The sequence below is a fragment of the Prionailurus bengalensis genome, chromosome B1 (assembly GCF_016509475.1).
Source record: "Prionailurus bengalensis isolate Pbe53 chromosome B1, Fcat_Pben_1.1_paternal_pri, whole genome shotgun sequence".
Lineage (NCBI taxonomy): Eukaryota > Metazoa > Chordata > Mammalia > Carnivora > Felidae > Prionailurus > Prionailurus bengalensis.
This window is the reverse complement of record NC_057344.1, coordinates 239705-264073: the sequence shown is the minus strand read 5'-3', so window position 1 is coordinate 264073 and position 24369 is coordinate 239705. Positions and strand designations below refer to the sequence as shown.

Below are 24369 nucleotides of genomic sequence, written 5' to 3'. Positions count from 1 at the left end.
AGCCCCCCAGCCCATCTCCCTCATGGGAGACCCTGTACTTTCAAAGAGCATGAACCTGGACATGTCTGTTTGGAAGTGTCGTGGAGTGCAGGGCCCACAGCAGGCAAGGTGACACGCATGGCCATGGCAGTAGCCTTGCGGTGGTGTGGCAAGTTCAAACATTTCCAGGTTCTCTGCTCAGAGCGGCTTCTGTGTCATGACCTCTTCACGTCCTTGCCTTCAAAGACGACACAGTGCGTGTCCTGAGTGTCAGCCGTGTATACACAGTGGCCAAACGCCACAGAAGTAGTCTATCAGTGCTCTGTCCCAAGGGCACTGATGTGAAGGTGGACGTGGGCCCCTGCCACAGAGGCAGGGTGTGCATGCTTTTGGCTGCCCCAAGCAATCATAGGCCCCGGCCCCCGGGGTGGATGGACACCAGCACCTGGTGCCCCGTGCTGGGCCAGCCTGGGCCGGTCCCTGCTGAGTGCCCGGTACATGCAGCAGGTGAGAACACTTCACATCACAGCCACCTCTCTGTGCAGGAGCCCGGTCTGTGCTACTGCAAGTTTCTGGCATCCCCCTGGATCCTGACCATCAGGTGGCCAGAGACATTGGTAATACTTGCATCACATTTTGAAATGTTTAAAAATGGGATGGTCCTGTGTATTTTCCTGGTGAGGGTGTGTGTGGGTTGAACCTCAGTGTAGTTTATGTCCTCCTTCCCAGCTCACGGTGAGCTCCCTGCTCATCTAAGAGGAACCATGTGCTCCTTGAGAGAGCAGTGCTAGGCTCACTTACCTGACCACGTTCTGCAGACATGGTACATGGAGAGCCCACCGTGTCCTGTCTACACTGGGACATTTAGTTCTGACTATGTTCTGTCTTCACAAGACTTGTAGACCTGATTGTGTTCTCTCTATTCAGTATATTTAGACCTGGCCATGCTCTGTCTACACTGAATATATGTAGACCTGCCCAGCGCTGTCTACACTGGGACATTTAGACGTGTGTGTTCTGTCTACAATGTGTCATGTAGGCCAGTGTTCGGTTTACACTGGGCATTTAGTCCTGATTGTGTTCTCTATGTTGTCTATCCTGGTACCTTTACATTTGACCATGTACTCTGTGCATTAGCCTCTAAACGTCGTTTTGATGATCACGGTTGAAATGACCACAAAGGGTTTCTATAGCGTTTTAAATCCTGCGTGGACATGAGTTAGAACAGAGACTGTTCTAGAGCCCTGAGAAGCTGGCTCCAGCACAACAGCTGCACGTGTCACGGAGGTTGGTGACTCTCTAGGTGACCCTCATATCATTAATTCCCTAACATCTCACAAGTCCAAACCATTTTAACAGTGAAGGTGTACAGAGTTTTTCCTCACAAGTGCACTGAAAGTTTGGAGATTGAGAACAGGCCTTGGAATTGGTTAGACACATGGTTTAACCTCAGTATGGGGAGTTGCACAACCATGGCCTATGTTCAGATTTTAGTGCTTTGAGGTCTGGGGTGCACAACTGAGACTGCCTTGTTTGGGTAACTTTGCTAAGACCCCAAGTGTAGTCATGGGTCCTGGCGAGGGTGTGAGGTGCATGGGGGTCTTGGCACATGGTGGGGGCTGGGAGGACAGTGAGGTGTGGGGGCCTGGTGCATGGGAGATGGATGCAGGGCATAGGGGTCTCTGTGCACAAGGCAGAGGTGTCCCAAATGCAGCACTGCAAAGATGGGAACTTGCAGGGGTACAGAGGGCTGCACATGGGGATAACAGCATGGGGTATTAGCAGAGCACATGGGGCACAATGTCAGGTGGGCACCTGCTCCACAGACATCCCCTGGGCACCCTGGTTCTGCAAGCTGCCCTGGACCCACCTTCTGGGTTAGCACCTCCAGCTTTGAACTCCCTATGGGGTTCACCTTCCTTTGGGGTCTCCTGCAGACTTTGTGACCACAGGTGCAGTGTCTGGGACATTTGGGGGTCTCCCTGTGTCGGTATGGGTGATGGTCCCAGATGCAGGGTGAATGTGGACGTGTGATCACCCCAGCTCAGGGTCTGGGGAACTTGGGGCCCCCTCTGTCAATAAGGATGAATGATCCTACGTGCAGGGTCTGCGAGATATGGGGTCACTCTGGTAAGTGTGGATGTGTGACCTCCCCAGCTCAGGGTCAGGGAGATTTGGGGGTCCTCCTGTGTCAGGATGGTTTAGTGACCACAGGTGCAGTGCCTGAGACATTTGTGAGCCCCTGTGTGACACTACGGATGAGTGTCCCCAGTTGTGGTGTCTGGGAGAGGTTGGGTCACCCTAGTAAGTGTGGACCTGTGACCACCTCAGCTCATGATCTGGGAGATTTGGGAGCCCTCCTGTGTCAGTATGGGTGAGTGAAGTCAGGTGCAGCATTAGGGAGATTTGGGGGGTCTCCCTTGTCATTATGGGTGAGTGATCCCAATTGAAGCATCTGGGAAATTGGGGGTCCCTCTGTGTCAGTTTAGATGAGTGACCCCAGGTGCACATTCTGGGACAAGTGGGGCCACCCTGGTGCCTGTGGATGTGTAACCACTCCTGCTCAGGTTTACTGAGATTTGGGGGTCCACTGTTATAGCATGAATTGGTGACCGCAGGTGAGGCACTTGGTAGAGTAGAGGTCACCATGGTGTGTGTAACTGTGACCACCCTACCTAGGGGTCTGGAAGATTTGGGGGTCTCCCTGTGTCAGTATGGATGAGTGACCCTAGGTGCAGCATCTGGTAGAGGTGGGGTCACCCTGGTGAATATGAACGTGTGTCCACCTGAGCTCATGGTGTGCAAATTCGGGAGGCCCACTTTATCAGCATGTTTGAGTGACACCAGGTGCAGAGTCTGGGAGAGGTGGGATCACCCTGGTGAGTGTGAAGGTGTGACCACCCATTCTCAGGGCCTGGCAGTTTTGGGGGTCCCCCTGTGTAAGTACTAATGAGTGACCCCAGGTGGAGTGTCTGGGAGATACACAGGCCCCTCTGTTTCAGTATGGATGAATGACAGCAGTTACAGGGTCTAGGAAAGATGGGGGTCACCCTGGTGACTGTGGACATGTGACATCCCAGATCAGGGTCTGGAAAATTAAGGCTCCCTGTTTGTTATTATGGTTGAGTGACCCTAGATGTAGGTCTGGGAGGTTTGGGGGTCCCCCCATTTCAGTATGGATGTGATCCTTGGTGCAGATTCTGGGAGAGGTGGGGTCACCTTGGTTAAGTGTGGATGTTTTACCACTCTATCACAGCTTTTGGGAGTTTTGGGGATCTCCTGTGTAAGTATAAATGATTGGTTGCAGTTGCAGTGTCCTGGAGATGTGGGGTCACCCTGGTGAGTTTAGATGTGTGACCACCCCAGCTCAGAGTTGGGAGATTTGGTGGTCCCCCTGTGTCAGTATGAATGAGTTATCCCAGGTGCAAGGTCTGTGAGAGGTGGGGCACTCTGGTGAGTGTCACTGTGTGACCACCCCAACTCAAGTTCTGTGATATTTTGGGGTCTCCTCTTTCAATATGAATGAGTGACCCCAGGTGCAGTGTCTGGGAAAGATGAAGTCACCGTGGTGAGTGTGGATGTGTGAGCACCCCAAATCAGGATCTTGGAGACTGGGGGGGTCCCCCGAGTCAGTACAAATGTGTTACACCAGGTGCAGGATCTGGGAGACGTTGGGTTACCCTGGTGAGTGCGGACATGTGATCACATCTACTACTCAGGGCCTGTGAGATTTGGGGGTCCTTTTGTGTCAGTATGGATAAGTGACTCCAGTTAAAGTGTCTGGGAGATTTGGGGGTCCCATGTGTAAGGTTGAATGATTTACTCCAGGTACAGGGAATGGGAGAGTTTGGGTCACCCTGGTGAGTGCAGATGTGTGACCACCCCAGCTCAGGGTCTGGCAGATTTGGGGGTCCCCCTTTGTCAGAAAGAGTGAGTGACCCCAGGTGCAAGGTCTGTGATACTTGTGGATATCCCTGTGTCGGTATGGATGAATGACCCCCGTGGCAGAATGGTGGGTTCACCCTTGTGTGTAGACATGTGACTACCCCATCTCAGTGTCTGGGAAATTTGGGAGTCCTTCTGTGCTAGGCTGGATGAGTGACCCCAGATGCCGTGTCTGGGATATTTTGTGGGTCCCTTTGTGTCACGATGGATAAGTGACCCAAGGGGCACAGTCTCAGAGATTTGGGGGTCTCCTGTGTCACTTTGGTTCAGTGGTACAGGGTATAGGGTCTGGGAAATTTGGTGGTCCCCCTGTGTAAGTATGAATGAGTTACCCCAAGTGCAGGCTCTGGGAGAGGTGAGTTCACCCTGGTGAGTGTGGATGTGTGAACCACACCAGCTCAGGGTCTTGGAGATTAGGCTGTACTCATATGTAAATACGTATGAGTACCCCAGGTGCAGAGTCTGGGACATTCTGGTGTACCCCTGTGTCAATATGGATGAGTGACCTCAGCTACTGGGTTGGGGAGAGATGAGGTGACACTGGTGCATGTGGATGCGTGACCACCTTGCTCATAGCCTGGGAGATTTGTGGGTCCTTGTCTGTTAGTATGGATGAGTGATCCCACATGCAGTGTCTGAGAGATTTGGTGTCCTTTCTGTGTCAGTATGGATGAGTGACCCCAGGTGCAGGGTGTGAGAATTTTGGGGGTCCCCCTATCAGTATGGATGAGTGACCCCAGGTGAAAACTCTGGAAGAGGTGGGTCACCCTGGTGATTGTAGGTGTGTGATAACCCCAGCTCAAGTTCTGGGAGTTTGGGGCATCCCTCTTTGTTAGTATGGATGAGTAACTCACTTTAATGATCTGGGAGATTTGGGGGGGTCCCTCTGTAGCAGTATGGATGAGTGACCCCAGGTGCAGGGTCTGGGAGATTGGGCATTCCCCCATGTCATTATGGATGAATGACTACAGTTATAGGTCTGGGAGATTTGGAGGTCCCCCTTTGTCATTATGGATGAGTGACCCCAGGTGGAGTGTCTGCGATATGTGGGGTCATCCTGGTGAGAGAAGATGTATGACCACCCCCTATAATTATGTGGGAGATTCGGGGGTCCTCCTGTGTCAACATGGGTGGGTAACACCATTTGCAGTGTTTGGTAGATTTGGGGGAGCCCTATATCAGTATGAATTTTTACCACAGGTTCAGGATCTGGGAGACATGGAATCACCCTGGTGAGTGTGGACATGTGACCACTGCAGCTCTAGGTCTGGAAATTTGGTGGTCCCCCTTTGTCAGTATGGTTGAGTGACCCCAAGTGCAGGGTCTGGGAGAGGTGGGGTCACTCTGGTGAGTGTGAACATGTGACCATCCCAGATCAAGGTCTTAGAGAAATGGGAGTTATTCTCTGTTAGTGACCCTAGGTGCAAGGGCTTGGAGATTACAGGGTCCTTCTGTGTCATTATGGATGAGTGACCCTAGGTGCAGTTTCTCAGATAGGTGGGGTTAACCTGGTGAGTGTGGGCGTGTGACCATCCCAAGTCAAGCTTTGGGATAGTTGGTGATCCTCTTTTGTCAGTATGGATGAGTGATACCAAGGTGCAGGGTCTGGGAAAGGTGGGGTCACCTTGGCGAGTGTTGATGTATGACCACCTCATTTCAGGGTCAGGGAGATTTGGAGGACCCCTCTGCTGGTATGAATGAAGTGACCTCAGTTGTAGGGTCTAGGAGATGTGGGGTCACCCTGGTGAGTGTAGATGTGTGACCTACACAGTTCAGGGCCTGGGATATTTGTCAGTCCTCCTTTGTCAGTATGGATGAGTGATCTCAGGCACAGTGTCTGGGACATTAAGGGTCCTTCTGTGTCAGTATGAATGAGTGATCCAACTTGAAAATCTGGGAGATGTGGTGTGTGTGGACATGTGACCACCCTGCTCAAGGTCTAGGAGATTTGGGGGTCCTGTTGTGTCAGTATGGATGAGGGACTCCAGGTGAAGGCTCTGGGAGAGGTGGGTCACCCTGGTGAGTGTGGATGTGTGACCACCTCAGTTCTATTCTGGGAGACTTGGGTGGCCCCATTTGTCAGTATGGATGAGTGACCCAGGTTAAGGATATGGGATATTTGGGGGTCCCTCTGTGTCAATATGGATGAGGGACTCCAGGTGCAAGTTTTGGGATTTGGGCTCCCCTGTATCAGTATGGATGAGTGACCACACAGGCAGGTGCTCAGAGATTTGGAGTTCCCTGTGTTAGTAGTGTTGTGTGACTTCATACAAGGGTCGGGAAGAGGTTGGGTCACCCTGGTGAGTGTGGACCTGTGAGGACCACAGCTCAGGGACTGGGAGATTTTGGGGTCACCCTTTGTCAGTATAGGTGTTTGACAACCTCCTAGACTCTGGGAGATTTTGCCCCCCCCCCTCCTTGTCATTATAGATGAGTGATGCCAGGTGCAGGTTCTGGGAGGGGTGGGGTCAGCCTGATGAGTGTGAACATGTGACCACCACCTCTCAGGGTCTGGGAGATCTCAGGGTTCCTCTTTGTCAGTATGGACTACTGGCCCTAGGTGCAGGGTCAGTGAGATTTGGAGGTCCCACTGTGTCAGTATGGATGAATGACCCTATCCAGTGTCTGGGAGAGGTGGGGTCACTGTGGCAAGTGTGGATGAGTAACCACCCCATCTCAGTGTCTGAAAGATCTGGGGGTCCCCTGTATCAATATGAAGAGAGACCCTAGTTGCCATGTCTGTGAGATTTGGTGGTTCCCTTGTGTCAGTATGGATGTGTGAACCCAGTTGCAGGGCCTGGGAGATTAGGGGGTCACCCTGTGTCAATATGGATGAGTGACCCCCGGTGCAGAATCTGGGAGAGGTGGGGTCACTCTGGTGAGTTTGGATGTGTGACCACCCCAGCTCAAGCTTAAGGAGGATTGCAGGTCCTATGAGTAAGTATGGCTGGATGACCCCAGGCGCAGGCACTATGAGAGGAGTATTCACCCTGGTGAGTGTGGACATGTGACCACCCAGGCTCAAGTTCTGGGGGATTTCAGGTTCCCCCATGTCAGTGTAGAGGGATGACCCCAGGTGCAAGGTCTAGGAGGTTTGGACTTCCCCATGTGGAATATGGATGAGTGTCCCCAGGTCTGGGAGAGTTGCAGTCACACCGGTGTGGATGTGCGATCACATGTCATCCAGGCCCCGTGTGCCCTCTGAGGTCATTTTCCACCTCATTGATAAGTGCCAGCTGTGGTTTACTGGAGTGATTTCACAGCTGGGAAGGCCCTGGGGTATGCACGATGCTGTCCAGATGCTGAGATGTGTTCTCAGATGTTTGATAATTGATTAGGTGATCTCACTGTGCACAGTTGTGACTTGGAAGTGACGTGACACATGTCAGCTCTTGTAGGCCCTAGCGCCTTAGCCCATTTTCAGCCACTAGTCACCCTATGTCTCCTGCCTTGAATGACCACTCCAAGGGAGATTCCCTGTGAGCACTGGTGTCCAGCCCTGTGGTCACAGCCATGTACTGCTTGTGGCCATGAAGCTGCTGAAAGCGCTGGTGAGTGTGAGCCAGGACACCTGCATAGGTAGGCTCACAGCCCAACAGCTGTAAGAGATCGAGCATCCCAAAACTCTAGGGCAGATGCAAGTACTACCTGGAGCTTCTAGACCTGTGGAGGTACCAGGTGTAAGAAAGGTGGGTGTGCGTGGAAGGACACACAGGGACACTGTTGGAGGGAGTGTCCATGAGAAGAAGAGGGGAATCAGGATGTCACTGTGTGCAGGGAAGGAAGGGAGGGTCCACCTGATGAGGGGAGAGGATGCAGGTATGAAGAATTACAATGTCAGGGGAGGGAGTGTCCACAGTAAGGTGGAGGGTAATTTAGGGTGGTATAAAGACATCACTGGGTACTGGGAGGGAGGGTACCAGGAGATGAGGAGAAGGGACGCAGGTATGAGAACATCACTCTATGGAGGGAATGTCCACCTGAGATGAGGGGAGGGGATGAAGGTAAGAGGATATCCATCTATGGACATCTGAAATGAGGGGAAGTAATGAATATATGAGGACATCACTCTATGGTAGAAGGTCCACCTGAGATGAGGGGAGGGGACACAGGTATGAGGACATCACTCTATGGAGGGAAGATCCACCTGTGATGAGGTGAGGAGACGCAAGTGTGAGGGCATCACTCTGGAGGAAAGGTCCACCTGAGATGAGGGCAAGGGATGCAGTTATGAGGACATCACTCTATGGAGGGGGGTCCACCTGAGAAGAAGGTACACAGAGGTATGAGGACATCGCTGTATGAAGGGGTTGTCAACAGAGATTAGCGGTGTTTACCCAGGCATAAGGACATTACTCTATGGAGAGAGGGCCAACTGAAATGAGGGGAGAGGATGCAAGTATGAGGACATCACACTATGGAGGGAGGATTCACCAATGATTAGGGGAACAAAGGCAGGTATGAGCACAGAACACTATAGAGGATGGTACACCTCTATAGAGATGTAGGGGAGATGAGGCAGTTATGAGGAGTCACACTATGAATGGAGCTGAGTGGAGGGGACTTAGGTATGAGGAATTCACTCAATGGAGGGAGGGTCCACCTGCGACGAGGGGAGAGGAGGCAGGTACGAGGACATCACTATATGGATGGAGGGTCCACTTGAGGGGAGAAGATGTAGTTATAAGGACATCAGTGTATGTACACCTGAGATAAAGGGAAGTTATGCAAGTATGAGGACATCACCCTGTGGAGGGAGCATGATCTGAGATAAGGGGAGGGGAGGCCAGTGTGAAAATATCACTTTATGGAGGGAGGGTCTACTGGCAATGAGGAGAAGGGATGCAGTTATGATGATATCACTTAATGGATGTAGGGTGCACTTGAGGTGAAGGGAGGGGACCCAGGTGTGAGGACATCACTGTATGGACTAAGGGCCCACCTGCATTGAGAGGAGGGGACACAGGTAGGAGGACGCCACTCTAAGGTGGGAGGTCCCACCTGAGATTAGAGGAAGAGATGCAGATAGGAGAACATCACTCTATGGAGGGAGGGTCGACCTGAGGTGAGGAGAAGGGATGTAGGTATGAGGAGTCACTAAATGGAGCAATGGTCCACCTGAGATGTGGTGAAGGGATGCAGGTATAAGGACTCACTGTGTGGTGGAACGGTTCACCTGAGATTAGGGGAGTAGACCCATGTAGAGGACATCACTCTATTTTTTAAAATTAAAAAAAAAAAAGTTTAATTTTTGAGAGAGACAGAGTGTAAGCAGGGGAGAGGCAAAGAGAGAGGGAGACAGAATCCAAAGTAGGCTTTAGGCTCTGAGTTGTTAGCACAGAGCCCAATGTAGGGTTTGAACCCATGAACTGCGAGATCATGACCTAAGCCACACACTTAACTGAGCCACCCAGGCATCCCAGGACACCACTCTTGAGAGAAGGTTCACCTGAGATGAGGGGAGAGGACGCAAGTATGAGGACATCACTCTATGGAACAAGGGTCCACCTGAGATGAGGTCAGGGGACACAGGTATGAGTAGTCACTCTATGGAGGGCAGATCCACCTGAATGGAGTGGAGGGAAAGAAGGTATGAGGATATCCCTCAGTGGAGGTAGGGTCCACCTGAGATGAGGAGAGGGGACAGGTATGGAAAGTCACTGTGTGGGGGGAGCAGAGGGGAGAGAAGGAGACGCAGGTATGAGAATACAGTCTATCAAGTGAGGGTCCACCTGAGATTAGCAGAGGGCATGCTGGTGTGAGGACATCACACTATGGAGGGTGTGTTCACCTGAGACGAGGGGACACAGGAGGACATCATTCAATGGAGGGTGGGTCCATATGAGGTGAAGTTGGGGTCTGTAGGTATGAGGACATCAGTCTATGGAAAAGGGGTCCACCTGAATTGAGGGGAAGGGAAGCAGTTATGAGGATGTCACTGTTTGGAGGGATGCCACCTGAGATGAAAGGAGTGGATGCAAGTATGAGGACAACACTCTGGAGGTGTCTACCTGAGATAAAGACTGGGGACACAGGAGTCACTGTGTGGAGGGAGCTTTGGGGAGGGGAGGAGAAAAAGGTATGAGGAAGTCACCCTGTGGAGGGAGGTCCACCTGAGATGAGGTGAGGTGACACTTATATGAGGAGTCACTGTGTGCAGGGAGAGGAGGGGAGGGGACACAGGTATGAGGACATCACTAGAGACAGGCCACTGAGATGAGGGGTGTGGAAGCAGGTATGAGGAAATCACTCTATGGAGGGAGGGTCCACTGAGATGAGGGAAGGGGATGCAGGTTTGAGGACATCACACTACAGAGGGAGGATCCACCCTAGAGGAGTGTAAAGGACATAGATAGGTATGAGTACATCTCTCTATGGAGGGAGGTCCACCTGAGATGAGGGGATGTGACAGGTATGAGTCACTGGGTTGAGGGAGTGGAGGGGAAGGGGCACAGTTATGAGGACATCACTCTATGGGTGAAGGGTACACCTGCGATGACCAAAGGGGACGCAGGTATGAGATCACTCTTTGGAGAGTGGGTCCATATGAGATGGGGGGAGGGTACACAGTTATGAGGAAATTCCTCTAAGGAGGGTTAGGGTTTAGGGTTAGGCTTAGTGTTACGGGTTAGGTCCCAGGAGGCACCCGGGGATGAACCCCCAGCCATGCAGTGGTCTCCCCCAAGGGCTGCAGTAGGGCGCATGTTAGGGTACGGGTCAGGCTTAAGTCTTTGGGTTCAAGGCCCAGCCTATGGTGTAGGCTAAGCTTAGGTTGGACCTCAGGATTCCCACCTTGTGCAGCTCCATCCCTGCTTTGCAAATGGCATGGCGATTTTCCAAATTCCATGGTGAATAATCCTGTACCACTTATAGGCTCCAAATCTGTTCTGTTCTCAGACCTAGGAATTGGGCCCCCATAGGGAAAAAGCTGTGGCTAGGGTTAGGGTTGGGTCCCAGGAGGTTTCAGGGGCTGAACCATGATCACCAGTGCAATGATCTCCCTGGAGGACTGAATTGAGGGAAACTGTTAGGATGCGGGACAGGCATAGGGTTTGGATGCAGTGGACAGCTGATAGCGTGTTCCAGGCTGAGGTTTGGGGCCTGGATCCACTTCTGAAGCTCCGCTCATGCCCTCTAAATATTATGGTCAATTCTGGGTTTCTCACTAAATATTTTGGCACCCTGCATGGGCCCCTGGTGGTCTGTTCTTTTCTCAGACCTAGGAGGTGGGTCCCCTTCGAACCAGAGCCATGGGTAGGGGTAGGTTTGGCAACCAGTAAGTGCCAGGGGCAGAACCACCAACAGTGCAGTTATCTCCCTGGAGGGCTGAGTGAAGGGCACATGTTCAAGTGTGGGTCAGGCTTAGGGTTTGGATTCAGGAGCCAAAAGATGGTGTTGGCCAGGGTTAGGCAAGGTCGCAGGATCCCCTCCTGCAGCACCATCCTGGCCATGGAAATGTCATGGTGAAATTCTGGCTTCCATGCTGACATATTCCGTGTTGGTCATTGATCCCAAATCCATTCTTTCCCAGACCTCAATGGTGGGCCCCCCATAGGGCCAGAATCCAGGCTAGGGTTCGGGTTAGGTCCTGAGAGGCACCAAGGGCTGAACCACTAACAGCACAGTCCTGGAGGACTGAATTGAGGGTGAGTGTTATGGTGTGGGTCAGGCTTGGGCTTTGGCTTATTGGGCCAGCCAATCGTGTGGGCCAGGCTTCCATCCCTGCCTTGGAAATGTTATCGTGTCTGGGTTCCTTGCAGATTAATCCTGTGCCAGTCATGGGCCCCAGATGTGTTCTTTCCTCAGACCTAGCAGGTGGGCCATGTGAGGAAAGGCCTGGGCTAGGATTAGGGTTAGGTCCCTGGAGGTGCCAGGGCATGAAGTAACACCAGTTTAGTGATGTCCCTGGAGGCCTGAGTTGAGGGCACCTGTTAGGGTGTAGGACACCCTTAGAATGTGTGGGGAGGGGGTGGCTGGTATGTTCCAGGCTTCAATTTTGGTCTTGGATCCCCTTCAGCAGCTCCATTCTTACCCTGGAAGTGTCATGGCCGACTCCTGGGTTCCTTGCTGAATAATTGTGCACCACTCATAGGTCCCAAAGATTTTTCCCCTGTCATAGGATGTGGGCCCCCTTCGAGAAAGAGCCTGAGCTAGGGTTAGGGTTAGATCCCCAGAGGTGTCAGGGGCAGAGTCACTGGCAGTGCAGTGATCTCCCTGGAGGGTTGGGTGGAGGGCGCATGGTAGGCAGCGATTCAGGCTTAGAGTTTGGGTTCAGGAGCCAGAAGACTGTGTGGGAGAGGGTTAGGTTGCAGCTCAGATTCCCCTCACGCACCTCCATCCTGGCCATGGAAGTGTCATGGAGAAATTCGGGCGTCCATGCTGAAAAACACACTGGTTTTTGGCCCCAAATCCATTCTTTCCTCAGACCTCAATGGTGGGCTGCCTTAAGTCCAGAGCCCTGGGTAGGGTTACAGTTAGGTCCCAAGAGGTGCCAGGTGCTGAAATTGCAGCAGCTCAGAGGTCTCAGAGAGCTGAGTTGAGGGTGCATGTTAGGGTGCAGGTCAGGCTTAGTCTTTAGGTTCAAGTGCCAGCCTATGGAGTGGGCCAAGCTTATGTTTGGCCTCATCATCCCCATTGTGCAGCTTCATTCCTCCTTTGGAAATGGTATGACGACTTTCCATGTTCCATGCTGAATAATCCTGCACCAGTTATAGGCTCCTATGGACATTTGGGCTCTTTCCTGCATTGGAGAATGGATAAAGAAGATGTGGTAGATATAGACAATGGAATACTGCTCAGCAATCTAAAAGAATAAAATCTTGCCATGTGGAACAATGTGGATGGAGGCAGAATGTATTATGCTAAGGAAAATAAGTCATTCAGAAAAGATAAATATCATAAGATTTCACTCATATGGGGAATTTAAAAACAAAACAGATGAACATAGGGGAAGGGCAGGAAAAATAAGATACAAAGAAAGGCAGGCAAAACATCATAGACTCTAAAACACAGAGGGTTGCTGGAGTGAAGGTGGGTGGAGGGATGACCTAAATGGTTGATGGGCATTAAAGAGGGCACTTCTTGGGATGAGCAGTGGGTGTTATATGTAAGAGATTAGTCATTGGATTATAGTCCTGAAGCCAAGACTACATTGTATGTCAACAAATTTGAATTCAAATTTTTAAATGTTTTTATTTTTGAGAGATAATAGACACAAGGCGAGCAGGAGTGGGGCAGAAAGAGAGAGAGAGTGACACAAGATCTGAAGCAGGTTCCAGTCTCTGAACTTTGAGCACAGAGCATGAAACAGGGCTGGAACCCAGGAACAGTAAGATCATGCCCTGAGCCAAACTTGGATGTTTAAATGACTGTGCCACCCGGGAGCCCCCCTTAACTTACTTAGGCCACGTGAAGGAAATTTATTATACAAGCTGGTTAAACAGAATTTTGACTGTTTATACAAAAATAAAAACTAGGGGCACCTGGCTGGCCGCGTCAGTTATGCTTCCAACTCTTGATTTCAGCTCAGGTCACAACCTCACCATCGTGGGATGAAGCCTCAGTTCGGGCTCTGCACTGAGCCTGGAACCTGCTTGAGATTCTCTCTCTCCCTCTCTCTCTGCCTGTCCCTTGTGCACGAAAGCGCTCTCTCTCACACAAAAATAAATACAGCTAAAAATATAAAAGCCACTATCCTTAACGCATGCACATTGAAACGGTGTAAAATTAAGTTCCAAAGAATATTTTCACCATAAAGAGCAGGTAACTGTTGACGCCTCACACCTGAGTATGACACAGTCAATGTGGAAGGTGAAAAACCGTCAAGATGTTGGTACCTATCTTCCTTTCCTTCCGTCTCCCCTTCTCCTAGTCTCCCCACTCCGTGACTACACTAACGCCCTGTCCTTCTGTTCTCACTGGACCCACTGCTTCTTGCTCACTTCACCTGTCCCTTGCTATCCAAGTGTGCTGTCAAGACCAGGGGACCAGCATGCTCTGCAAGCTGCCGCCCCTCATTACCCCCACGCCGTCCATCCTCCCTTCCCCGTGCACACCACCGCGTTGACACCGGTGACCCTTCACACCTCTTCGCCCCGGCCCCGGCCCAGACCCCGCGCGCGCCCACACCTATGTGCACAGGGACCTGTCCCCCCTCTTCACCCCTTCTCCCACCGGGTCTCCCCCACCCACCGACACCCGCATTCACGGGGACCCGTCACCCCTCGTCACCCCCGCCCCCGCCGGGTTCCCCGCCCTCAGGTTCACAGGGGCCCATCCCCCCTCCTCACCCCCTCCCCCCTCCCCCCTCCCTTTCCAGCGCGCGCCACCACACTCACAGGGACGGTCACCCCTCTATACCCCCTCCCCCGCCCGCTCCCCTCAGTCCCGCTCCCAGCCCCGCGTTCATAGGGACACAATCAAGACAGTCCCCCGAGGGGAGCGTTCCCGGCCGGAACGTAAACACACCCTAGCAGGCATAAGCAGCGGCAAGGCATCCGGGACCCTCGCCTCTCCCAGCCCAGGACTCAGGCGGGATGGGGCCGCGAAGCGCGGAGCTCAGCCAGAGGCCAGAAGCTCACACTCGCGAGCAGGTGCGGTCTTGCCAGAGAGCGCCTCCGGGTCGCGGGGTCGCGGGGTCGCGGGGTCGCGGGGTCGCGGGGTCGCTGGGTCGCGGGGTCGCGGGGTCGCGGGGTCGCGGGGTCGCGGGGCTTGGTGAGCTGGGGGGGCGGGGCCAGTGTGTGCGCTCTCGGCACTTGCTTCCGCTCCGGGCGCGGCGTTTCCGGTCCGTCCCGTCCGGTCCCGCGCGGGGAGTCTCGGGGCGTCCACGCAGGTGTGCCGGGCCGCTTCTGTTCTGCAAGTTAAGTACTTCAGCTACTTTCAAGTCAAAGCATGCAGTTGGGAGGACACGTGATAAGGGCTGAGATGTTTCTTTCTCAACCGCTTGGAAAGGGCTTATGTCACAAACTGCTTTTTCTAAGTGTTTGCTGCGAGTGGGTTGAGAGCAGCTGGGTTTGGTAGCCGGGGACCCTGGAGGGCGGGGGCGTCGAGCGGATGAGAGAAGGGGGGCTGTGGGGGCCGGGGACCCGGGTGGCTGGGGACGTGGAGCAGGAGAAGCAGGGGTTCTGTGGTGGCTCGGGACCCCGGTGGACAGCGGCATCCAGCAGGAAGAGCGTAAAGGGCTGTCGGTTGTGGCCTGGGCCACGGGGGCACCAGGGGTAGAACAGGGGGACATTGGTGGCCGCAGCCAGTGGGCGAGGGGATGGAGCAGGTAGAGCGGGGGTGGGGGGGGGAAGCCAGCTTGTGAGCACACCCGCCCCTCCCCCCCCCCCCAACAACCCTCCCGGCAGCCCAGGCTGAGAGACTGTGGAACCAGACTCCATGTCCACGCAGGAGGCAGAGGCACTGCCCGGGGCTCCTACATGGCCTGGAACTCCTTTCTTCTTTACATTTGCTTTATCCTGTTTAGAATTTGTACAGGTGATGGGGTGCTTGGGTGGCTCAGTTGGTTAAGCTTCAGCCTCTTGATTTCAGCTGATAATCATGATCTCTCCGTTTGTGGGTTCGATACCCTCATGGAGCTCTGTGCTGATAGTGCGGAGTCTGGTTGAGATTCTCTCTCTCTCCCTCTCTCTCTCTCTCTCTCTCTCTCTCTCTCCTTCTCTCTCCCCCCCCTCCCTCCCTCTCTCCCTCTCCCCATCCTCCTCTCCTTCTCCCTCTCCCCCTGCCCCACTTGTGTGTGCACACACATAGCTCGCTCTATCGCTCTCAAAAATACACTTAAAAAAAAGAAAAAATGTATTGAAAACGAACTTGTCCAGATGACTTATGAATTCTAAATGAGGAATGATGATGGCATTCCACAATTTGCTTGAACCGTTCTAAAGTATTTTAATCTTTTCACATCTTTGCTCCCATTATTATAATTTGAAATATATGAGAGATTTATGATTTTTTTCTCTATTTCTGAATATTGTGTGTCTCGTATGGAGACGTTTAAAGTATGTATTTTTCCGGAAATAAGTCACTCTGTTGTTAACTAAGGAAACATTAGCTTTTCAGTAGTTCCAGGCATAGTTGTTATGGATGTCTATTCTTTTACATGAGCATTTCAAGGTTTTTTTGTTTTTTGTTTTTAAACTTTTTTCAATGTTTATTCATGTCTGAGGCAGAGAGAGACAGAGCATGAGTGGGGGAGGGGCAGAGAGAGAGGGAGACACGGAATCGGAAGCAGGCTCCAGGCTCCGAGCTGTCAGCACAGAGTCCGACACCCGGCTGGAAGTCACAACCGTGAGATCATGACCTGAGCCGAAGCCGGACGCTTAACCGACTGAGCCACCCAGGCGCCCCTTCAAGTTTTTTTTTTTAATGTTTATTTATTTTTGAAAAAGAGAGAGGCAGAGTGTGAGTGGGGGAGGGGCAGAGAGAGAGAGGGAGACGCAGAATCCAAAGCAGGCTCCAGGCTCTGAGCTGTCAGCACAGAGCCGGATGCGGGGCTCGAACCTATGAGTCGTGAGATCATGACCTGAGCTGAAGTCAGACGCTTAACCGACTGAGCCAACCAGACCCTAAAATGCTTTAACTCCAGTGGTCGTTAAAAGATTCCAGAAGGGAGAGGAATTTCCTGTGCTTTTCCAGGCCCTTTCATTATTGCCCGAAATGAAGAGCCATGCTACTTTGCTTTTGCGAAAAGCCGCGAAACAGTAATGGCAGGATTTAGACGACGAGAGCACCGTCTGGCACGAAACATAAACAGCCCGTGACCCAAGCAACGCGGGGACTGGACCATTGCATGGGTTACAGTGGATTTGGGGCTGGTCCAGCCTTGGGTTTCTTTCCTTTGCCCGTGTTTTTCACGGACGTTTTCTTGCTCTACAGGAGGCAGCCTGCACGTGATGGACAAAATTCCCGTCCAAAGACCAAAGCACCTTTGAGGTAAGTGCTAGACAGGGAGGAAGGAGAAGTTACTTGCTCTTCAGAAGGAAATCCTTGTCATCCAGAGCCACACAACTTTTCTTGATGCTCGTTAGGGATTTTCCAAAGTTAGAAAATATAGACAGCATGCGTGTGCTGCAGTATTTTCACCACCAACTCCAGTGGCTCTCACATTTTGCTGCCCGTAACCATCATGTGGAGACTTCAAACCTCAAGGCCCAGGCCTCAAAACAAACCAACAAACAAACCAACAAGAAATGATTGGTATCTTTAGGGCAGTGGCTAGGGAACAAAACGTTTTAAAACCCAACAGAGAAAACCCGCCAGTCGGTTTGCACACAGTGCTTTTCACAATTTAATATACGTAAGATCCACTTAGGGATATTGTTTATATGCGTATCTTGATGCATTGGGGCTGAATTGTGCCTAAGGTTTAGTGTTTTTAATAAGACACAGGTCCTACCAAGCTCCTTTTTATTCTCAGATAAATAAACTTTGATGAGTGAAAATGATTTACAAAATGATCTCCAATGCTTCAAAGTTAAAATACTTGTACAGTGTATCATATTTGTAAGAATTTTATTGATAGTGAAATAACTTTTAAAAGACACAGTTTCAATGGTGGTTAATAATCAAACTGTACCAGACAGTGGAGTATTCCCCACCATGGTCTCCACTGAAACACTTCAGCAGAGTCAAAAATTCTTGTCTCTGGAGAGGACACTGCTGAAAAGACGCACACCATATAGATGGGTCCTTTTCCCAGATTGTATCAAAATTTAATCATTTGCAGACCACATGCAGGTGAATTTCATAGTATTCTCTTTACATTACAGTTTAAAACCTACTCACACAACTTGACTCTTTTTTTTTTTTTTTTTTTTTTTTAAATTTTTGGGACAGAGAGAGACAGAGCTTGAACGGGGGAGGGGCAGAGAGAGAGGGAGACACAGAATCGGAAACAGGCTCCAGGCTCCGAGCCATCAGCCCAGAGCCCGATGCGGGGCTCGAACCCACGGACCGCGAGATCGTGACCTGGCTGAAGTCAGACGCTTAACCGACTGCGCCACCCAGGCGCCCCTTGACTCATTTTTAATAAAATTCATTAATTTAAAAATAATTTATATGCCAGTTTAATAAGTTCCGTTTACATAGATACAATTTAAGTTTACGTGACTAAACATGCAGTGTCTGTGTGTGTGCCCCCAAGCATTATCTGCAGTATTCCGCCATTTGCACACATACCGCAGCTGAGGAAGCACTGAACAACCAGAAACAGCTGTTCGTATATCTTCCTCCTGTCAACTCGCTCACAGTCCCCTCAAGTCACTCGCTCCCAGTCCTTCTCAGAGAGGAGACCAGAGGTCTTCACAGAGGACCCTTGAGGGGACAGAGGGACAGTGTCTGCAAACAAGAAACTGAGGGCTCCTGCTTCCCAGGAGGATGGAATGAGAGCCGCCATTGAATCTGGAGCTCCATCAACCATTGTCTTATCCAGTGACGACCATGCTGAGGGACGGCCAAGAACATGGCTGGGTGGTGAATGAGGAGGAGGCACGGTACAGGTATAGACAGCATTCCAGGGGAGGCCTTGTTGCCTGGAGGCCAGAGGTCAGTGGTCAGGACCTGGGCTGGTGTCTTCCTGGTCAAGTGGGGTGTTGCTTTTGGTCCAAGTCCGTTTGTAGTGGACAGAAACTGGAGAGTCTGGACAGCCTCCAGATCAGGTCTCTGAGTGCTCTCCTGGGTGATCTGGCATGGAATGTGTCTTAGTTTATTTGGGGGCTTTAGGCGCGTCTGGACGGGCATCTGGTCAAATCTCTTGCCGGATGCCTCGAGGCTGAGCTTAAGAGTCCTGGCCCCGTATACATGCAGCAGGATGTGAGTTCAGTGTTGAGGGCATATTATGACACTTGATTTGTGTCTGTTGGGTTAGGACTGGCTCAGGCTATGTGGTTTAGAGGCAGCCAGGGGAACGTCACGGGAGCAAACTTGAGGCCTGTTGTGTGTCAGCATGATGATGAGGGCAAGATCCTGGCCAAAGTGCTTGGGTGCTGGCAGAAGGGCATCGGTGACAGCCACTTCCTGTCTTCTTTTTTTGTCCCTGAAGTGAGGTGAAGCTCAGTTCAGGTTTTTTGATGGGAGACCCTGTAGGGCGCATGGGTCTCATACCAGGTTTCTTTCCCGGCAGCTGACTTGTGAGAATAGGGCCCAGGGTAGATGTCTTCTTGGTTGCGTAGACAAGCACAGGCCTGTTTGGATGCTGTGGGAGAAGACCCCACACGTACACACAAACGTGTATGTACCTATGTATGTGTGTACGTATGTGTGTACACACACACAGTCGACCCTTGAACAACACAGGTTTGAATTGCATGGGACCACTTACCTGTGGCTTTTTTTCAATACAGTAAAACGTTATAAATGTATTTTCCTTATATTTTCTCAATATTGATTTCTTTTCTCTAGCTTACTTCGTTGTAGAAATACAGTGTGTAACACACGTACCCTACAGATACGTGATCACTGACCGATTATGTTATCGGGAAGGCTTCCAGGCAACACTAGGCTATTAGTGGCTCAGTTCTGGGGAAGTCAAAAGTTCTACTCGGATTTCCAACTGGTGGTCTATGTGTTAATTAGCTTGACTGTGGGAATCCATCACAGTATATATGTATGTATATCAAAGAATCATGTTGTAGATAGATTTTAACATGATATGGGGGAACTTGGCCAGGGTGTGCCCTCTCACTGCGCATTTACGTGGGGATCCTGGGCTTGTGGCCTGGGAAGAAGCGGTGCTCCATGAGAGGGACCCTGCAGAGAAGTGGGCTGGTTATGGGCAGAATGTGTCCTGGTCTTGTCCATGTCTGTAGGTTCTGTAGAGAATATCTGGACTACCTCGTATCAGTAGTCTGGTTTACTCTCCATTTCTGTTCCTTAGCACGTTTGCTACCGGTTTATGAATATTATTATTAACCATACCAACTTCCCCCTTGTTTATTTTTATATTGTCTCTTTCTGTGTCATTATTTTATCCTCTTTATTATTTTCTTCCTTCTGTATTATTCCAGCGTTTGTATTTTTTTTTTTCTTACTTCCTCAGAAGGAAACCAACATGACGGATCTGAGTCTTGCCTGTATTCAGCCGTGTCCATGTCAGTCTCTAAATGGACGCCTAAGCACTGATTTAGTTGAGTCCTATGTCTTCCCTCTTGTCTCCTCAAATCCTGTGCTGTCGGCCGTGTGTGCCCTCCGGGGCCTCCACCCCATGTGCCCGCAGCCCACATCTGTTCTCCAGGATCGCCACGCCATGTCCTCCTCTGTGTATTTACAACCCCTGTGCCGGTGACCCATGTCTGTCGTCGTGTTTTTCTAATCCCTCTGCCAGCAGTTCTTGACAGTCTCAAAAGTCTGCGTTCCCTGTGCCTACACCCTCTGCCAGCCCACGTGATGCTTCATCCCTTTTCACAGTCCCATCATGGAACTCATTTCACCGTCTCTTCATCCCCACGGCCCAGGACAGTTCATGTGTTTCTCCTGGCAGGAGCTGAGCTGACCTTGGGGAGAGACATCTGAGTTGCCAGGTGTCAGAGTAGCAGACAAAGCATCAAGTCAAAAATGAAAGAGTTAAGCCTATAATGACTTATTGTGGTGGCACAAGCAAGAGCCTTAGCCGCAGAAGTTCTGACTCCCCCACCCCCCACCCCGTTCTATTCCTCATCACCTGGGATGTTGTACAGATCACGGATCGGGTGAACACAAATGTGGGCTTGGTCTCACTGTTGAGGAAACCCCAAACAAAAGGTGGGGCATTTTCACAGACCCTTGGGCTGGAGGGAGAGTGACAAGTGCTAGGGGCAGGAAAGCACTGGGCACTGTGTCAGAGTTGGACAAGCGTTTTCAGGGTTTTCCCGTCTTCTCCCCCGGGGAGGGGATCTCAGCAGAATCAACTGGAGAGGAGCTCATCCCCAGACGCAGGTGAAGAGAAGCATGTGTGTTGTAGGAGATGTTGTCCTTCCCTGAGGTTTCTTATGCTGAAATCCAAGCACTTGCCAAGCACCAGATTCCTGAGTGGCACCATCATTTAGTTATGAATGGAGAAATGGGATCACACAAAGAACTTTCGGAGAATTGGTCCACAGTGACCACCCGCCATCTGCCCCACCTCCTTGGAGGTTCACGTCAGCCTTCCCTCGGATACGGATTTCTGCATTTCCTGAGTCTAATGAAAAAGGAGAGTCATTCACACAGACACGGGACTCCTTCATGTGCCTTCTTCTCCCAGGAGGCGTGAGGGGGAGTCATAACCACCAGGTCAAACAGAGTCCTCACCCTGTGTGACCTCTCCTTCCTGCCTGTCCTGCACACTCTCCCGAGGACCCAACCCCAGGAGGGCACCCTCAGGCAAGGCAAGTGAGGTGGTCTTGATCGACTCATTGGGGAGACTTCCATGAAGCCTGTCACAATGTACTCCGGAAGCAAAGTCACACAAAGTCCTAACCCCGACGGACACCAGAATCGATGCTATGGCAACACCCTCTGTGGCACACAGAGTTGCATGTGGAAAAGGAAGTATGCTTGTCTCTCAAAAATATGAATTTCTGGGGTGCCTGAGTGGCTCAGTCAGTTAAGCGTCCGACTTCAACTCAGGTCATGATCTCGAGGTTTGTGAGTTTGAGCCCCGTGTAGGGTTGTGTGCAGGCAGCTCAGAGCCTGGAGCCTGCTTCGGATTCTGCGTGTCTCTCTCTCCTCTGCCCCTCCCCTGTTCGTGCTCTGTCTCTCTCTGTCTCTCAAAAATAAATAAATGGGAAAGAAAATTAAAAACAACATCTGAATTTCCCATTTGACACAAGAGGAAGCCATTTTCAAGTGCAAATTTACTTCCAAAAACCTAGGTTCTCCTCTACTCAATTGGAAGCTTCCCAACTGAGGGTCTGAACTGTTTTTACTTAATGTTTTCTTCTCAGGGCCCCACTCTGAACCCACAAGGATCTTAACTTCCAGTAAACAAGCTAATACTTGAGGCTTTCAGTCCCCACAGTGAAACTGAGCTGGATGCTGTCACTGCTCCTTCATGACTCCACACAAATCAGACTCTGGGGTTCCGTTCCCCAGAGCACTCAGCAGCTCAGTGTTCTCTACGTTAGCTCAAAGTCCAGGGTCCAGCATGGCCAAAATTAGGAGTACGAGGAGGAAATCCTGGGCTCACTGGACCTTCTGTAAATGTTCATGGTACCCTTTATGCCCCAGAGAATGCCCAGGCTGCAGTGCAAGGCATGGAGACTCAGACCTGCCAGGCTGAGCAACTGCCCAATGTCAGGTCCTCCTGGAAGCCTATGTAATGCCTGTGCTGGCCAGTGATGCCCCCTTCTGGTCAGAGAGCACCGTGCAACACTCTGTCTTGTGACCTCCCCTGTGAGTTGCAAAGCCAGGTGTGTGGACTTCCTCGGGTGTGGGTGGAACACATGGCAGAAGGTCAGCCAGGAGGAGCTGGCCATAGTCGTCCTGGGAGCTCAAAGGATGCTTATGGATGCTATCATGAGATCCAGCTCAAAGTTGTGTGTGTGTGTGTGTGTGTGTGTGTGTGTGTGTGTGTGTGTGATGCAGATGTCAATCCAGGAAGAGAAGGTTGGATACCAAAATCACAGGTTGACCTAGAGTGGTTATTTTTCTGAGGCTTTTCCCTTTATGGCTCTGGTGCACATACACTACTATTTGCATTTTACCTAAGATTCTGCCTAATTAAGAATCAAATGAAAAGTAAAAATGGATTTCATTGGTTAAAGTCATTCAGGCTCTAACATCTATTTAGCCCAGTTGAACTCTTTTAATTAAAGAGTGAAGTGGCATCACTCATATGTGAAATAAAAAACAAAACAGAAGAACATAGGGGAAAGGAAAGAAAAATAAAGTAAGATAAAATCAGAGAGGGAGGCAAGCCATCGGAGACTCTTTTTGTGTTTTCTTTTTAATTTTTAATGTTTATTTTTGAGAGAGAGAGAGAGAGAGAGCAAGCATGAGCAGAGGAGGGGAGACACAGAATCTGAGCAGGCTCCAGGCTCTGAGCTGCCAGCACAGAGCCCTATGCGGGGCTCGAACTCATGAACCCCAAGATCATGACCTGAGTCAAAGTCAGACGCTTAACTGATTGAGCCACCCAGGCGCCCCTGGAGACTCTTAACTATAGAGAACAAACTGAGGGTTGCTAGAGGGGAAATGGGTGTGGGGATGGGGTAAGTGGATGATGAGCTTTCTGGAGGGCATTTGTGGGGATTAGCACTAGGTGTTACATGTAACCAGTGAATCACTAAATTCTACTCCTGAAACCAAGACTACACTAATTCTTAACTAACTTGGACTTAAAATTTTAAAATATATTATAAAAAAGAAAAAAGGGTATCTTTTTACCTCTGTCAGCTATGATATTTGAGAATCTAGAATTAAATATGATTTCCTGTACAAAGTTCAACTGCTGACATTAGTTTCTAATAAATGTGACATCTCTATGTTTAACACGGACTGAAAAAAGCAAGTGTTTACCTTTCAATGCCCTTGTCAAATGACCAGATTGCTCCTACGTGGCCCCACTCACATAGGAGGAATTTAAGGACCATGCACTAATTTCCCATTCAACAACGTATTTAGTCATTCTCTCTCCCAAGAAATAGAATCATGACTTAGAACATCCATCCATACCCTGACCTTAAATACCACATCGCTGCCTAGGTGTCCATTTGGGACTGTTTTTCTGAGGTGTTCAACTGAGGACCGAGATTGTAATGGAACCGACCGGAAATCCCCGTGCCTCCACCCATGTGTAGGGAGATTGTCAGATGGGGGGTGGTAGCAAACTCAGCAGGACAAGATACAGCTGCTTGGTGGCTGAGCGATTACAGGTGGGAGAAGGTTCCTTTCCACCATCTTCTCTGCAGGCTCATGGGAGGGTGATTGTTAAGGGAGCCTCATTTAATCAACACGAGCCAATAAGGCTTCACCCACTTATCTCCTGAAAAATAAGCATTTATTTGCTGTTTACCATTTCCAAGCAATCAGCCAATGTTCACGTTGACATGTGTAGACTTTACAGAATACATATTATTTATGCAAGTAAAAACTTTGCACAATTAACCAATTGCTGTTTACTTCTGTTCCTCCCCTTTGACACAAAAACTTCCTGAAAAGTCTGTCTGCCTTCAGTTGGAGCTGCAGTTCATCCAGTTTCTTGGTCGTTTGTCATTTCTCTGTGTGGAAGCACTGAGTTTGTTTCAAACTCCTTCTTCTGTTGGTGCATGTTTGGATATTTCCAAACACATCTTTACCTAGCGTCCGCACGTGAATATCTTTGGGCAAACGTACTTTAGAAATAAACAGAGAGTAAGGGATGGGATGATAGGACCGTGAGTATCAGGCATTTTCACAGGGACTCCAGGTGCTCAGCCTTGTTTCCACCCTTCATGCCCGACTGGCCACCTCCTCTGGCCCTTTCAGGCTCCGATAGCCCCCCAATGCTCC

General features: G+C 50.6%; 1 long non-coding RNA gene across 4 annotated transcripts in view; it reads left to right on the top strand.

Annotated features, from left to right (window-relative positions):
• The window catches only part of LOC122469745, a 30079-nt gene extending 10216 nt beyond the window's left edge, over positions 1–19863 (top strand). The window contains exons 2-4 of one of the 4 annotated variants that reach the window (XR_006293651.1): positions 14335–14516; positions 16801–16857; positions 18068–19863. This is a non-coding gene — a long non-coding RNA (uncharacterized LOC122469745). Of the gene's footprint in view, positions 1–13171; positions 14517–16800; positions 16858–18067 lie in introns of those variants that run through there. The other 3 variants (XR_006293645.1, XR_006293633.1, XR_006293639.1) reach the window with 3 other exon arrangements.
• The last annotated feature ends 4506 nt before the right edge of the window (positions 19864–24369 follow it).